This window comes from Thalassophryne amazonica, chromosome 16, assembly GCF_902500255.1.
Source record: "Thalassophryne amazonica chromosome 16, fThaAma1.1, whole genome shotgun sequence".
Classification (NCBI taxonomy): domain Eukaryota; kingdom Metazoa; phylum Chordata; class Actinopteri; order Batrachoidiformes; family Batrachoididae; genus Thalassophryne; species Thalassophryne amazonica.
Window position 1 is genome coordinate 76,462,947 of NC_047118.1, and position 8,310 is coordinate 76,471,256.

At 39.9% G+C, this 8,310-nt stretch overlaps 1 long non-coding RNA gene across 1 annotated transcript; it reads right to left on the reverse strand.

Moving 5' to 3' along the window:
• Positions 1 to 2,141: 2,141 nt before the first annotated feature.
• Positions 2,142 to 7,192, reverse strand: LOC117528602. Its single transcript, XR_004565831.1, has 4 exons — positions 7,153 to 7,192; positions 2,793 to 2,838; positions 2,376 to 2,494; positions 2,142 to 2,280 (listed from the first exon to the last, which is right to left on the reverse strand). It is a non-coding gene; the product is annotated as an uncharacterized LOC117528602 (long non-coding RNA).
• Positions 7,193 to 8,310: the final 1,118 nt, after the last annotated feature.

An 8,310-nucleotide genomic window follows, 5' to 3' on the forward strand; every position in this document is an offset into this window, starting at 1 on the left:
CATGACTTTCTTTGCTAATAAAATTTTAACTATTAGAGAAAAAATTACTCATAACCATCCCAAAGACGTATCGTTATCTTTGGCTGCTTTCATTGATGCCGGTATTTGGTTAGACTCTTTCTCTCCGATTGTTCTGTCTGAGTTATTTTCATTAGTTACTTCCTCCAAACCATCAACATGTCTATTAGACCCCATTCCTACCAGGCTGCTCAAGGAAGCCCTACCATTAATTAATGCTTCGATCTTAAATATGATCAATCTATCTTTATTAGTTGGCTATGTACCACAGGCTTTTAAGGTGGCAGTAATTAAACCATTACTTAAAAAGCCATCACTTGACCCAGCTATCTTAGCTAATTATAGGCCAATCTCCAACCTTCCTTTTCTCTCAAAAATTCTTGAAAGGGTAGTTCTAAAACAGCTAACTGATAATCTGCAGAGGAATGGTCTATTTGAAGAGTTTCAGTCAGGTTTTAGAATTCATCATTGTACAGAAACAGCATTAGTGAAGGTTACAAATAATCTTCTTATGGCCTCAGACAGTGGACTCATTTCTGTGCTTGTTCTGTTAGACCTCAGTGCTGCTTTTGATACTGTTGACCATAAAATTTTATTACAGAGATTAGAGCATGCCATAGGTATTAAAGGCAATGCGCTGCGTTGGTTTGAATCATATTTATCTAATAGATTACAATTTGTTCATGTAAATGGGGAATCTTCTTCACAGACTAAGGTTAATTATGGAGTTCCACAAGGTTCTGTGCTAGGACCAATTTTATTCACTTTATACATGTTTCCCTTAGGCAGTATTATTAGACGGCATTGCTTAAATTTTCATTGTTACGCAGATGATACTCAGCTTTATCTATCCATGAAGCCAGAGGACACACACCAATTAGCTAAACTGCAGGATTGTCTTACAGACATAAAGACATGGATGACCTCTAATTTCCTGCTTTTAGACTCAGATAAAACTGAAGTTATTGTACTTGTCCCCACAAATCTTAGAAACATGGTGTCTAACCAGATCCTTACTCTGGATGGCATGACCCTGACCTCTAGTAATACTGTGAGAAATCTTGGAGTCATTTTTGATCAGGATATGTCATTCAATGCGCATATTAAACAAATATGTAGGACTGCTTTTTTGCATTTGCGCAATATCTCTAAAATTAGAAAGGTCTTGTCTCAGAGTGATGCTGAAAAACTAATTCATGCATTTATTTCCTCTAGGCTGGACTATTGTAATTCATTATTATCAGGTTGTCCTAAAAGTTCCCTGAAAAGCCTTCAGTTAATTCAAAATGCTGCAGCTAGAGTACTGACAGGGACTAGAAGGAGAGAGCATATCTCACCCATATTGGCCTCTCTTCACTGGCTTCCTGTTAATTCTAGAATAGAATTTAAAATTCTTCTTCTTACTTATAAGGTTTTGAATAATCAGGTCCCATCTTATCTTAGGGACCTCATAGTACCATATCACCCCAATAGAGCGCTTCTCTCTCAGACTGCAGGCTTACTTGTAGTTCCTAGGGTTTGTAAGAGTAGAATGGGAGGCAGAGCCTTCAGCTTTCAGGCTCCTCTCCTGTGGAACCAGCTCCCAATTCAGATCAGGGAGACAGACACCCTCTCTACTTTTAGAATTAGGCTTAAAACTTTCCTTTTTGCTAAACCTTATAGTTAGGGCTGGATCAGGTGACCTTGAACCATCCCTTAGTTATGCTGCTATAGACTTCGACTGCTGGAGGGTTCCCATGATGCACTGAGTGTTTCTTTCTCTTTTTGCTCTGTATGCACCACTCTGCATTTAATCATTAGTGATTGATCTCTGCTCCCCTCCACAGCATGTCTTTTTCCTGGCTCTCTCCCCTCAGGCCCAACCAGTTCCAGCAGAAGACTGCCACTCCCTGAGCCTGGTTCTGCTGGAGGTTTCTTCCTGTTAAAAGGGAGTTTTTCCTTCCCACTGTTGCCAAGTGCTTGCTCACAGGGGGTCGTTTTGACCGTTGGGGTTTTCTGTAATTATTGTATGGCCTTGCCTTACAATATAAAGCGCCTTGGGGCAACTGTTTGTTGTGATTTGGTGCTATATAAATAAAACTGATTTGATTTTGATTTGATTTAGATGACATATTCTGGTGGACTGGGAAGCTGTAGGGTCTTCTTTGAAGTTTTCTCCACCAAGGGAGTGGATGCCCGAAGAGATGGATGTGTCCCTTGAGGTGGAGAAACTGTTCCTTTTTCACCAGAGCCACCTTTGTCTGGTAAAGTTGGGTTCTCATCCTAAGATAGAATATCAAAAAATTATTCTAACAGCCCTAGTAATAACAACATGTGTTACACAAGGTATTTTCAGATTGAAGCAGGCAAATTTTTACCTCTTTGTGAACATGAGCCCACAACTGTTTCCTCCTAAGAAAATTTTCTGGCCCAGGAAAAAGGTCTCTTAACTCCTCACGGCTGAGGGTGACAAGCAAGGCCTCATCTATGTTGGCAGCTGTAAAGACAGGCCAACCATAAAAAGCTGTTAATAAATTTATTATACCAATGTAATACAGCAGTTTTATACTTGGCAGAGCAAAATGTAAATTGTGCTTACTCTTTCTAGTTGGATGTAATGATGAATGAATAAAAGACAATATAGAATACAACGTACACAACTCGGTTTTATGAAATTACATTTAAAAGGTTACATTGAAGTTTTTGAGAGTAGTGTCAGCACGGAAAACAATAAATTCAATTAACTAAGTATTCACATTTATAAGTATTTTTTTAAACACATAAATATGACCTACCATTAAGAGTTGATTGTGTAAAATCATCCAGACCATCCATGACTGTCTTATGATGATGATATGCAAAAAAAAAAGAAAAAAGAATAAAATATATAAGATAAATATATAAATCAATTGGATAAAATCTTAGCAACTCTTAATGATCCTGTGAACTTGTTGTGACTGTTTTTGTACAGCATTATCTTCAGATATCTTATTATATACTTTTTTGGTGACCTACACAGAAGCATGAGCGCGGTGTTGCATGCGTGATAGGACGTTCTTGAGCGAGTCGATTCCTTAGAACAGCTTTTTAACCTCAACAACAAGAGCTGATTCACACCCGCAGTCCTGAGTGAGCTGTTTGTTTACGAGCCATTATTAACTGCAAATTGCCTACAAAAACAAACGACTCACAGTCACAGCTGCGATTCGGTTCTCATCGTTCATTTAAAAGATCCGTTCAAAAGACTCAAATCGTTCACCGACGTAAAGAGCGCAAAACACCACAGACATGCTTGTAAATACGAGGTCTGTGAGAAAAGTATCGTACCTTTTTATTTTTTTCAAAAACTATATGGATTTGATTCATATGTTTTTACATCAGCCAAGCTTGAACCTTCGTGCGCATGCGTGAGTTTTTCCACACCTGTCGGTTGCGTCATTCACCTGTGAGCACGCCTTGTGGGAGGAGTGGTCCAGCTCCCTCGTCGGATTTTCATTGTCAGGGCGGAATGATTTGGGCTTTTTTTCCATCAGAATTTTTTCAGAAACTGTTAGAGACAAGCAGCTGGAAACCATTAGAAAAATGTATCTGGCTTTCGGTGAAAATTTTACAGGCTTCACAGAGAATAAGGAGTGTTACTACAGCTTTAAGGACGGCCCACAATGGCGCACGGCGCACGGCGCTCCGAGCCGCCATCAAGAGGCAGAAAACACCACATCATTTCTAAACGGATCGCTGTGTGGAGCTGGGACCGTCGTGAGCAATTTCTCTGGTTATCACAAGAGCTGGACATCAGCCATTTTCCGGCAGATTTCACTTTTAACAAGAGATTTTGTCATGGAAAGCCGCATGGAGGCTTCGCGCGTCACGACCGATTCGCTGATCGAGCGAGACCAAGGAACACCTCCGTTTTGGAGTGTTAGAGGACAAGTTGGGACATGACCAGCTCTCCACAATTTCTCTTATACTCACTCGACTGGTAAGCACTGAAAGCCGAGATAGTTATGTCCCAACTTGTCCCCTGGCACTCCGAAACAGAGGTGTTCCTTTGTCTCCTTTCCTTTGCCGTGCGCCATTGTGGGGCGTCCTTAAAGCTGTAGTAACAGTCCTTATTCTCTGTGAAGCCCGTAAAATTTTCACCGAAAGCCAGATAAATTTTTCGAATGGTTTCCAGCTGCCTGTCTCTAACAGTTTCTGAAAAAATTCTGATGGAAACAAAAGCCCAAATCATTCCGCCATTTCCTCGCAATGAAACAACGACGAGAGGGGTGGAGCAGTGCTCACTCAAAGCCTACGGGTCATTCCATATGAAAAGACCAATGGCTTCCAGTTTTATGGTCTCAGAATTGCTCTGTTTTTTTTATATTTTATGGTATGAGGTGTAAGATGAAGATTGCACTTTGTTCCAGTTAAATATCTCCACCCATTCCGATTTTATAGGCTGTTGAAAAAGGGGGCGTGGGAAAGTTAACCCTTTGTTATTGGTTTGTAAGCATTTTTAAGAGGCTCTAACTCAAAAACTAAATAAGATATCAATTTGATTTTTTCAGAATGTATTAACTCTGTCTTAAACTCTCAGAAAAAAATGATTTTTACAAACATTAACCCTCCACTGGCCACACAGGATCAGGGTGAAAATTGAAATTTGAATGGTACTGAAGCAAAATCAGCCAAAGTGAACTCCAGACTGATGCTGTTATTTATTTCAGAGCAATGTTAACCCTTTTCAGCCTTGGTTGCCGGGCGGGGCACTTTTGGACCCTCTTTTTCACCATGTGGGTATCTTCTGATTTTTAAAAACTTTGTATCATCTAAAAGCCCTTGATATGTGGTGCTAGAAAAATTACACACTGATATAAAACAAACACCCCTACACATAGAATTAAAGCCCTTTTCAGGGTATATCACACTTTTTGCATATATTCTAATGTACAGTAATATGTACATAAATGTACACAATACACAGGTTTGCAAAACTGTTAAACCATACCCATGCCTCCCTCGGAATGTCCTTCTTTTCAGGCACTTTCCCACATTTGATATTCTGTGACGGTGTTGAAAATGTTGCTTCATTTTTAAATGGCAAAGGCCTTGTAACATAACCAAAATTAACCCCTTATAACCCACCAAAGCTCATCACTGCAGCGATACATCAAGAAGTAGTATTCCAGAATATCCTAAATATCAAGGGGGTTGAGACAATTTTTGTTGAGAGTGAGGATATTCAGAAGCACTCAAAGCAGCAGCTGAAGAGATTTGAGGGGGTTAAGAAAGTTCTGGGTACCAGGGATAACTACTGTTTCAGTGTAACTAGGAATGGTACCATTCTCGTCAAACGTTTGTCGGGTGAAGAGGAGGTCGGATTTGAGTGAGGTACCCTACCTGAGCCTCTAAAACTGGCAGACTGTATCCCTGGTCATTATGTGGCCTGCTTGTATGATGGCCATTGGTGGTTGGCAAATATCATTGAGCAATCTCAAGAGAATGACAATGTCAAAGTTTCATTTATGCACCCAAATGGACCAGCCTCAAATTTCCACTGGCCTCGTAGGGTGGACGAATGCTGGGTACCTTTGACTCACATTCTCTTGATGGATGCTCCAGACACCACTGGACTTGGAAGGAACTATGTTTTATCTAGGCAAGAAGCTTCCAGAGTGCAGGCATGGTTTGACAGCCTGAAGTTGGCAACAGAGTAGAAGTCAATATTTACAGAGTAGCCTGGCAAAATTGTGGGCTTTTTTTTTGTCCAGAACCAGAGGTACAAGGGTTGATTATGAATAACAGAATGCATTAGGATGTTAACATAATTAGTTAGTTCAAGGCTTACATATTTTATAATTAAAAAAATGAAAAAGAGCTGTTGTACATGTATTATTTATGCATTTTAGGTAACTATGCACCATAACTCCTATGTATTGTGTACATTTATGTACATACGACTGTACATTAAAATATATGCAAAAAGTGGGATATACCCTGAAAAGAGGGCTTTAATTCTATGTGTAGGGGTGTTTGTTTTATATCAGTGGGTAATTTTTCTAGCAGCACATATCAAGGGCTTTTAGATGATACATAGTTTTTGAAAATCAGAAGATACCCACATGGTGACAAAAAAGGGTCCAAAAGTGCCCCACCCTGCAACCAAGGCTGAAAAGGGTTAACATTGCTCTGAAATAAATAACAGCATCAGTCTGGAGTTCACTTCCTTTGGAAGCCCCTGGCATGTGCTTTCCAGAAAACTAAAAGCAAAAGCACTATCTTCAATGGTATGTGAGAAAAGTGAGCCTATATTCGGCTGATTTTGCTTCAGTACTGTTCAAATTTCAATTTTCACTGATCCTGTGTGGCCAGTGGATGGTTAATGTTTGTAAAAATCATTTTTTTCTGAGAGTTTAAGACAGAGTTAATACATTCTGAAAAAATCAAATTGATATCTTGTTTAGTTTTTGAGTTAGAGCCTCTTAAAAATGCTTACAAACCAATAACAAAGGGTTAATGTTGCCACGCCCCCTTTTTCAACAGCCTAGAAAATCGGAATGGGTGGAGATATTTAACTGGAATGAATTGCAATCTTCATCTTACACCTCATACCACAAAATATAAAAAAAACAGAGCAATTCTGAGACCATAAAACTGGAAGATGTTCTCAATTTGGCTCATTTCATATGGAATGACCCCTGCCCACAGGCGAATGACGCAACCGACAGGCGTGGAAAAACTCACGCATGCGCACAAAGGTTCAAGCTAGGCTGACGTAAAAACATATGAATCAAATCCATATAGTTTTTGATCAATAAAAAGGTACGATACTTTTCTCACAGACCTCATACAGCAAAGCCTCTGTTTAGGAGTAGATGAAGATAAAAAGACAACAGTAGAGGATAACTCGGACAAAAAACGAGTCACAACATGCACACAGGACCGCTAAGAGTTGCCAAAGAGCTGCATGATGTCTGCAGGCAGAGGCTGGCTAGCACTATTCATTGACTCCCAGTGTTTGAGCTAAGCTAACTAGCGAGCTTTATGTCTCTTGCTTGTTCATGGATGTAACTCAAAAGAATAGTGTCTACCTGCTTGCCATGGACTCAGAAGTGAGGCAAGACATGAAAACAACAAAAATGCTGATTTATCATGTTGAAAATTTATACTTACCGCTTGCTGAATCCAGATTCAAACGCCTCCTGTCCAAACGGTCGCAACATGGGTGAGACCAAGTGAGCGCAGTGAGAGAGGGGTGGGTCAGACCATTCTAGTCTGTGTAAAACGTGTTAAAAGTGATGAACAAACATTATCAGCGGATATTAAAATAAAACTAATATCTTACTTGCTGATCACGAGGCTCTACGCCTTTCTTAATTTTGAATCACATTAAATTTTTCACTTCATACAGTCTTGATATGATCCACTCCCACCCGCTTCCTGACATGGTATTGACCGACAGCGCATGCATGATCCCGCCAACAGAGGTGAAGTAGTCATACCAGTGAGAAGTTTTTGGTGTGAGAAGCTGCGCCCTTACTGTATGAATACAACTGAAATTCTTTTTAGTAGCTTTTTTAGTAGATTTACATTAACTTGGCTGTTATTGCTAGGCTTTATTTTTTTCATTTGACTAAAACGTCACCTGACCAGCCCTATTTTTGTTTTGGCGGAACATCATGGCCTGTTGGAGGTGTGTGATTTGCTTTGTTTTTGTTGCTTTGACACTGAAGTCTCTTTTGAGTCATATCAACACTGCCCATAGCCGTAATCCAGATTTCCATGTTATTTGTGGAATCGATGGTTGTGTGGAGGAATACAGAGTTTTCAACTCCTTTTACTACCACATCAGACGCACACATGCGCTGTATCTTACTTCTGGAAACCCGCCGACTGGATGGATGACAGCTACACCTGACATGTCTGGTGGCGGAGGTGAACATTTTGATATACATGTTTTTTCGGACTGCGCCACTCAAACAAGGGGAATGCAAAGGACCAACAGTGAAGTCAACACACCAGTAATCCCAGATGAAATGCCAAGGGAGGAGCTGGAGGATTTCCAGATTTTACATACGAACAATGAGGTAAGTTGTAATGCTGGCTATCTTCAATTCTTTAAAGGGAACCCCAACTAATTTTACATGTCTACCCCAAAACGTTTATTATGATGTTAAAAATATATGCATGGTATCAAAATAAGTCAAATGTGTTTTTAATTTTATATTTTTATATAAAACCAATAATACCCGTGGGCCGCCATGTTTGTTTACATCGCAATGCATTCTGGGTTGATGACGTAGAATAGTGCGCCCACACGCTTTTTCACAC